Genomic DNA, 8,989 nt, shown 5'->3' with positions numbered 1-8,989 from the left:
TCTCTGCAGAATATGCAGACGCCACCATCACATCTTACCATGTTTATGTCTTTAATTCTAATTTAAAACAGCAGTGGCAAACTCATCAGATGCTGGTAGGTCAAACAAAATCAGTCTTCTTAGATTTATTTCATAATCTGAAGATACTATCAAAAATAACATGAGCTTTTGGGAGGTAGGATATTAGTGACTTACTTTAAGGCATTTCAGTCTACTATCCAGGATCTACACTTACATAAACATACAACATAATGTGGATGTAAGTATCCCCTTTCCTTGTGGTTTCAGTTCATTTTACCTGCCTGAGTATATCAATGCAATTGGTTATAGCAATAAATTTTGTGTTACAAAACACATTAGATAATAATTAGATAATGAGTCTAAAAGACTTTTTTTCTTTTAAACATGCAGTCTGTTTATTGATTCAAAATCTCATAATCTTATCCATTCAATTTCTCATTTGATGGGTCTCACTTGTTTCTTAAAGTAGACATTAGGACAATCATCATAAAGACTATCTCTTATTGCAAAATACCATATGTCTTTAATGGACATTAGCTTAACTAGACTGGAAGTTGTTCTCCCTCCCGCAAGAGTTGTGTTTACACCTTCTTCGAGACATGATGTACTCAGTAGCCAATCTACATTAGTGGGAGCTGCTATTTATCAGGATTCTTGCTCTCTCTGGTGAAACTATAAAAGAAGTAAAAATATTGTTTGAAATATTGATGGGAAATGTGAATGAAAAATTTGATGGGAATGAAAATTCCATCATCCCCATATCTTTCCATAATTTAACAGTGTTTTATGTATTGAAAGTCAAAAACATATTTAGCAGCACCTGTGAATGGTTGAGGCACAGATGCCTAGCACCCCCTGGCTACAGGTCTCTGCGTGGCAAAGTAGGTCAGGAACACAGAGCCTTCACACTCAAAATGCATAAGTTCAGGGATTTACAACACTGTTTAACTTTTCTAAACCTTGGACATTTAATGAAACTTTAAAAAAAAGTATAATGGACCAATAAAAATAAAAAACAAAATTCGAAAACAAAGTTGACTCATTGTTTTACAAATAAGCACAAAGATAATAAGCAAAGATGTGTATTACTGAAACCTAGACACACTGGTAATAAAAAAACCTATGAGATGACTAATATAAAGAAATGGAATAAAAATTGATTGGGAAAACAATAAACATCAAAATTAAATATTTATGTATATAATATAAAAAATAAATCCTCTTATATATAGGAAAACCTTAAAGGCATTTATATTAGGGATAGTACATGTCTCTTCTTATGTACCCACCAACTAGGGAAAGAGGGCCAAATGTGTCTGTATATTGCTTAAAAATATAAACTTGCATATAGATATGTAGATTTTCCCATAGTTAAGTTACAGTGTGGATTTTCATTAACTATGTCAATAAAATAGTTATGCTTTCATTTTTATTGGAAAGTATATAATTGTCTGCACATAGCTTTAAATTATTGCGATTGTATTTGACCCATCTCTAGTCAAAGTGTTTGAAAACACCATAGGTGACCACATCCAATGAAATAAGAAACACTGAAACTGGAAATCACTGGCATGCAGACACCCATATCACTTAAAGAACAAAAACAATTCTGCTATGAAATCACATAGATTACAACAAAAATGTTTGGGCAGGGAGATGACAGTCACACATTGTGTGAAATCAAGCCATTTATTTTTCATGGGAGCTGATAGATGAGACTACAAGGCAGGCAGCTAACAGAAGCAGCCACTACTGTAAAATGTTTAATAAATGTCAGAATGAACAGTTGGAGATTCGGCAATCTTTCCAAATTAGTCAAAATTGCAACCATTTCCTAGTATAGTCTGAGATAAACAGAAGGAATTAGTCCACTCCGAAGCTCTTGTCCTTCCCTCCAATAACAGGGAACAGAAAGATACGGTTTGGCATACGTACTACTAATTTTCATCTCCAACATATAGTTCAACACCATGAGGAGTCAAAAACAGAGTTAACCTGATTCCTTAAAAGTAGCACTGCTTTTCAAATAAGCAACAGTGTAAATACTGTTAGATATTTGCTTACACACTATAACCTTCTTATGTGAAAACTATTATTAAGAAAACACTTGTGCCCATTAAATTACCAAGTTTTAAAATTTTGTTTCTCTTTTTTAATCTTCAATATGTAAGACTTTGATTGGGCAGTTGTGTGTTGTTCATTAGGTGAGCAACAGAAGAAGGCCATTATACCCATTCTTTAAAAATAATTCTTTACTGAGTTATTATTAATATAACATTTCTCCAATCCCTGGGTTCTTCTCTTCTATACAGAAATAATGTGAATTTTCAGCTTAAATGTTGAAGTGATTTTGTTTCAATAACATAGTTAAATCATTTTGAACAAATGTAAGAGGCTTAAAATTGCTAAATTGTTTGTCAGTTTTGTTGCTGTTTTTAATCATCAGACATTAGTGCATATATGGTTTCCCTAAGGTCAAAGTTGGATTATTTTGTGCCACATTATAAGAGCTGAGTTTGCATCTTTTACTAAACGTACTATTTTGAGAAAATAAATAAAGCAAAATCTATAACATAAAGAAGATATTTATTTCTGGTGGTGATTCAGAGTATTTGTTCGGAGTATAAAAATCAGTAAAATGAGAGGCATGTATTTTAATGACTAAATAGCAAAGTGAGATTCCATGGAAAAACATCAATCTACATCCATAAATCAGGAAAACTACACAGGTGATCTTGCCACTATTGTGCCAATTTAAATATATCTAGCAACCAAAAGAATGCTGTAGAAATCTGTCCAGATTTTCACACGGCTCTAATGATTAAATAAGTTCTGCTTCAGTCTGGTTGTTTGGTAGCCTTAGGATACTGAAACAGCATATTTTTTAATGGATAATAATATATGAATTACTGTTTTTTTCCACTAATGAAAATAATTTTTATAGAAAGATTAACTTTTATTCTTTAACTACTTTTCAGTAAATACAGAAACAAGTTGTATATTGATGCCTGGCATTTGATGAAATACACGACTATTTTCTGGGACTCCAGAGATATTTAGGAGACTATCATATGGGATATAATGTTGATAAGGATTATAGAGTTGGAAGGGTTAACATATGTATCCTCAGGGCAACTGCAAAAGGGGAAGCATTTAGAACCATCATTTAGTGTGAGATAATGGATGTAAACGTATTTTGTAAACAGTTAATACTTGTAGAGAGTATTGTTGTTTTCCAATAACATCTTAGGCCTCTCTTTTTTGTTCAGCAGTCTTATATTTTGAAGACAGCTTATATTTTGTTCCAATCTTACGCAGTAGGTCATGATTAAAACTCACATAATTATGATCAGTCTTCTCCTTTGTTGATGATTTGTCAGAAATCCAGACTGAAGTCTAAAGGTTAGTTCATGAATGGGCATATGATGCAACTGGGGTCATGGACAGCCACGGGGAAGCACACTGGAGATTATGGATAAAAGTCCTCAGTGTTAAAAGAAAGTTAGGAAGAAGAAATTGGTCTTAATTTGCTAGATATACAAATGAAAGGCTTAGGAAAGCTACAGCCATTTTTCTATGAACATGAATGATTAAGAGGTACCCCACAGGGCCCAGCATGGTGATCCACGCCTGTAATCCCAGCACTTCGGAAGGCTGAGGAGGACAGACCACATGAGGTCAGGAGTTTGACAACAGCCTGGCCAACATGGTGAAACCTCTACTCTTCTGAAAATACAAAAATTACCCAGTCGTGGTGGCAGATGCCTATAGTCCCAGCTACTCTGGATGCTGAGACACGAGAATCACTTGAAACCAGGAGGCGGAGGTTGCAGTGAGCCAAAACCATGCCACTACACTCCAGCCTGGGCAACAGAGTGAGACTTCATCGAAACATACACACATACACACATACACACACACACACACACACACAAAACCACAAAACAAAACAAAAAAACAGAGGTACCCCAGAGGAGGGAGATATCCAAAAAATTATAGAAATGAGAACACACTGGCTGAATGAAATCCAAATAAGGCCTTTTATATACATCTGAATTTCAATTGTATGAGCTAATCAAGTTCCTTATTTTTAAGTCATTTTAAGTTTTCTGTATATTGACAAAAGCAGTCTAAGTAATCAATGCAATATTATAAAAATGTAGTGAATAAAATGCTTGAATAATATAGCCTACCACTGTAATTTTAAAATAACACTGGTCCAACTGAAATTTGAAATGACCTAAAAGTATGATGACATATGGATAAACTATCAATGATTGTAATAAAAAGTCCATCTCAAGTGGTTTTATCTTAGCTGAAAAATAATCCAGTCAGACATTATAAAGAGATGATATAAAAAAAGAGTAAGTCATTGTCACTTCAAAACTACTTATGTAAATTCTAATCCTACATTTTAAATGACGTGTTAAAAGCCCCCTTTTCACCTTTAATAAATATGGTAACGAAACTATAATTATGTATGTGAACATAATTATTGTCAAACTGATTTCAACATTTAAAAATAAGGCCAACCCCTCAAAAAAGCACACAAAAAACTGACTTCAAGTTTATCTTGAATTAATACAGAATATAAATTCACTTACTATTTCTCCTTCCAAATATTTTTATGGTTATATTGTTATCTACTAGAGAGTATGAAAATATACTTTGTAACATGCAATTTGAAAAATAAAGAAAATGGCAAAAAATTATTTTAGAAATTGCATTTCAGAGATGAATATAGGTAATGAGCAGTATTTTCATTCTAAAGAAAAATTGCAAAACATAGTAAGTGAAAAATTACTATCATTATTAGAAACATACTTGGCTAAAACATGTAATTTTAGTGGCATTTCTAAAACATCTGTCATCCTCATAAAATACAATAAAATAGGCTTAAACTAAATTTATCTTAATTATTCATTTATGATTTTCCATGATATGAATTTAAAAATAAAAATAATAATATAACATTATACAAAATAGTACCTACATACATTTAATCTTAAAAGTGCCCTGGAAATTTATAGAATGAGGAAGAGAAACTCAGAGGGTTCTGTGACATCTAGAATAATGTATAATTAATAAATAGTTAAGATTCTACTGAGGCTTCTAACATAATTTCTTAAACTATGGTCCTCCAAACATTTAGAAAAAGAGAAATATTTGCATTCACATGATAGACTAGAATGTTTTCTTTTACCATTTTTTTATAGATATAGCATACTTATAAAGTAATAATAAGTAATTAAGAACTGCATATTTTTTAAAGTCCCATGGTCACACTTGCATAAATTTTATTTCATAGATTTTTAAGTGTGTAATTATCTTGCACATCCTGTGGGAATATAGTTGATTCCATCATTGTTAAAATTTTTTTCTATATGAGATTTTGATGAATCTTGTATTTCATTCATGATTATCTAATTCATGATTATGTTGATATATTTTACATATGAAATCATTCAAAATCAATATGTTTTGACTTCAAGCAACAGCACACCATTTTTAAAATTACTGTGTAATCCACTCAACATGCACAACCAAGATGTCTGTGTCTATTGATCGTAAAAATACAGTAAAAGAGAAAGGATTTTTTTATAACTCATCTCCCTACTATTAATATCTACAGTACCAACAACCATGTTGTGGATATAGCAGTGAAGGAAATGTTTTTTTGTCTTCAAACAATGTTTTCACCAGTAGATACTTATGATTAACTGATTAACTGAGCACAAAAAGGAAAGATTGTGGTCAGATTTGTCTGAGGGAGAGATTAATAATAGTATCTGAGTGTCAAAAGTTAATTAGACATTTTCTAAGCTGGCTAGAATGAGAAAGGAATTTTAATCAGAGGGAGCAACATAAATGACAATACAGATACTTACACATCCAATGAATCATGTCTATTAAGCACCCACTCAGGCCTACTCTGCTGTTTGGATAATGGAAAAGTTACATAAAGCATTGTCAAAGTGTTAGTGTTCCCTAAATCAACACAAAATAAAGTTTTTTTTTTAAATTTTCCTACTGAAATTTTCTTAGAGTGACAATGAATATCAATAGTAAATTCAAGAAGAACAGACAGTTATGTGCTTTCACTTTTAAAAGAAGATTCTAAGCAATACTATAAAAGTACATATAATTACTAAATACTTAATAAGTTCCAATCATTACTATCAAGTTTTGCCCTTCTGTTTCCACTTTTACTCAAATAAATGAAACAATATTAAAAAAAAAAGTATTGGCTAGCATATTCTGGATTGCCTGTGCATACCACCTACATTCCACCAAAAATTGCCAGTCTTTATGCACTGTGTAGACATGGCAACTAAGTTATTTTGGGTAAGTCATTTATTTTATTTGCAACACATGAGGCTTCGTTTTCATGGAAGAGAGAAAACCCAAATAATACTAAAGTGCTCTATAGAATATACTGGAGTCAATTTTAAAGACAATTACTTTTATTTAATATATTTGAGCTTTCAAAATTATATTTACTTTTTAAGCATATTTCTGAAATTTCATATTCTCAGAATACATTTCTCTCTGTATATGCAGAATTATAGAATTTCCACAGAACTATTACAATTTAAGAGATAATTTAAGGCAGCATACTAAGAAGGCTCAGCTTTAGCAATGGAACAAGAAAGAAAACTCAGATGAATTTAAAACTTCAACTACAACTTTACAAAGACCCACAAAAAGTGAATTTAATCAATGCATGGATAAGCATTCATTCCAATTGCTCTAGAAATGTTTTATAAACCAAATAACTTTTCGTTTTAATTTTTTTCACATTTCAAATTCTGCATACAACTAGAAAACACATATTCATTTTTTTGTATCTGGCCTTAGAAATTATAGGATTCAAATTGTTTTTAATATTCAATATTTTATATTTATTTGTCTCTCATAATTGAGATTTCCACAGGAAAATATGGATCTTCTTGCCTTATACTCAAGAATTATGAGACATTAATTGCCAGATGTTATTTTCTTTTGTCCTGCAGTAGGCAGGGTTCTGTCTGGAATGTCACTGTACATGGGTTAATTTGATAGCATGCAGACCCACCTAGAAAACCTCAAGATTCCCTTTAGTCTTTCCTCTATGAAGCAAGAGCTGTGTGATTTTTAAAAGAATACCACTTGCCTGTCTAAGCCACAACTGTTGCAACTGAAAAGACAGAGAATAACAAGAGTACAATTTCTTAGAGTCTGGGATTCAGAGTAACATTAGATGTCAGAAGCAAGGCTAATTTGATTTTGAATGTCTTTACTTGAACCAGAAATTCTTTACTATAGCTCAAGAAATGACAGTCTATAATTATCTGATATAGAAATTTTGAAATTTTATGTAGTGGAACTTACAGACAGCGCAATGCCAGAAGTTCATGCTTTGATACACATGTTCAGCTAGAAGTACATACCAATGACAGGTAATTTTAAATATGGCTAAAACAAAAAAGATCTCATTGAGCAAAGAAGAGAAAAAGAAGACCAACAACTAAACAAACAAAGAATGATTGAATTTTACTACTTATAGATACGCTGGGCTCCTTGTGAGGAAGAGGCAATAGTGGCTGGGATATTGACATTCTAGAGGCAACAGAAACTAAAGATGCTCCATACGAGGTGCAAGAGTAAAGTTCAAAGCTTGAAATCTTGAGTTCAGAGTGGAGCTGGCCCATGCTCTACAATGGAGAGCAAATAAAATTCCCAATCCAATTATAGGCTTGGTTATCGTTTACAGAAAGTGCTATGTACCAGGAGGCAATAAGACATAGCAAGAAAGAAACAGGCTTGCCTGGAGAGAATGAACACGTCTCTCCATTCAGCAGTTAACTATACTGTAATATCAAAAGAAGACAAGAACCCAAAGCAGCATTACAAAATAGGGTTGTACACTGGGGACCCTGGGTGATAAGTTGCCAAAAAAAAAAAAAAAAAAAAAAAAAGCTAAGTAAGAAATACTGAGAGAAAGAATAAGACAGAGAGAAAGAAAACTATAAACACATACAAAAAATGAGCCAGCCAATTGAACATGCATAAAATTATTCAAAAATATGTAAAAATTCTGATGCTAAAACAGATAATAGTAAAAATATTTTTTAAAAAACACCTTTTAAAGGGCATCAAAAATATTCTATACAAAGTAGTATATATAAATATTCACAACCTTTAGCTAATAGTTATAAAATATTGCTGAAAGAATTTAAGAGGATCTTAATAAATGAACACAGACTCAATGTTCTTAAAGACTCAATATTATTAAGATATCGATTCTTCCCAAAGTGATTTATAGGCTCAATAAAATATCTATTAAAATTCCAACTCTTGTTATAGAAGTACAAAAACTGAATCTAAAATTTATACCTAAAGTAGTCAAAGTGAAGTGGCATCATTGTCTGGGATAAATACATGAAATTTGTTGTCTCACGGCCACGGAAAACTAGGACAAGAACACAAAAAGAGTGAGGTTCAGAGAGGAAGTTTAAAGGGCAAAAGAAAGAGAACATTTCATGCCGGGCGTGTCACGCCTGTAACCCTCAGCACTTTGGGAGACTGAGGCTGGGGGATCACTTGAGGTCAGGAGTTTGAGACCAGCCTGGCCAATACAAAATTCAGTGGGGTGTGGTGGCACGCACCTGTAATCTCAGCTACTCTAGAGGCTGAGGCAGGAGAATTGCATGAAGCTGGGAGGTGGAGGTTGCAGTGAGCCAAGATCTTGCCACTGAAATCCAGCCTGGGTGCCAAGAGCAAGAATGTCCCCCCCCTCCCCCCCCCAAAAAAAAGAAAAAGAAAAAGAAAAGAAAAGAAAAAAGAAAAAGAAAGAAAGAGAGAAAAATCTTTCTCTGCTTCAGAGAGGGGTGCTGGAGAAATGGGTTGCTGGTTCCCTGGTGGAATGCAAAGTGTTTTATAGACACGCTTGAGGAGGTGGTGTCTGATTTACATAGGGCACAAAAGA

General features: G+C 32.8%; 1 long non-coding RNA gene across 1 annotated transcript; it reads right to left on the bottom strand.

The window, feature by feature from the left end:
• Window positions 1–397: 397 nt before the first annotated feature.
• Window positions 398–8,701, bottom strand: LOC103878337. The gene is made up of 4 exons (XR_638498.3): window positions 8,670–8,701; window positions 8,398–8,473; window positions 3,361–3,483; window positions 398–693 (listed from the first exon to the last, which is right to left on the bottom strand). It is a non-coding gene; the product is annotated as an uncharacterized LOC103878337 (long non-coding RNA).
• Between the last annotated feature and the right edge of the window lie 288 nt (window positions 8,702–8,989).

Source organism: Papio anubis, chromosome 13, assembly GCF_008728515.1.
Source record: "Papio anubis isolate 15944 chromosome 13, Panubis1.0, whole genome shotgun sequence".
Classification (NCBI taxonomy): domain Eukaryota; kingdom Metazoa; phylum Chordata; class Mammalia; order Primates; family Cercopithecidae; genus Papio; species Papio anubis.
This window is presented reverse-complemented; position numbering and strand designations above follow the sequence as displayed.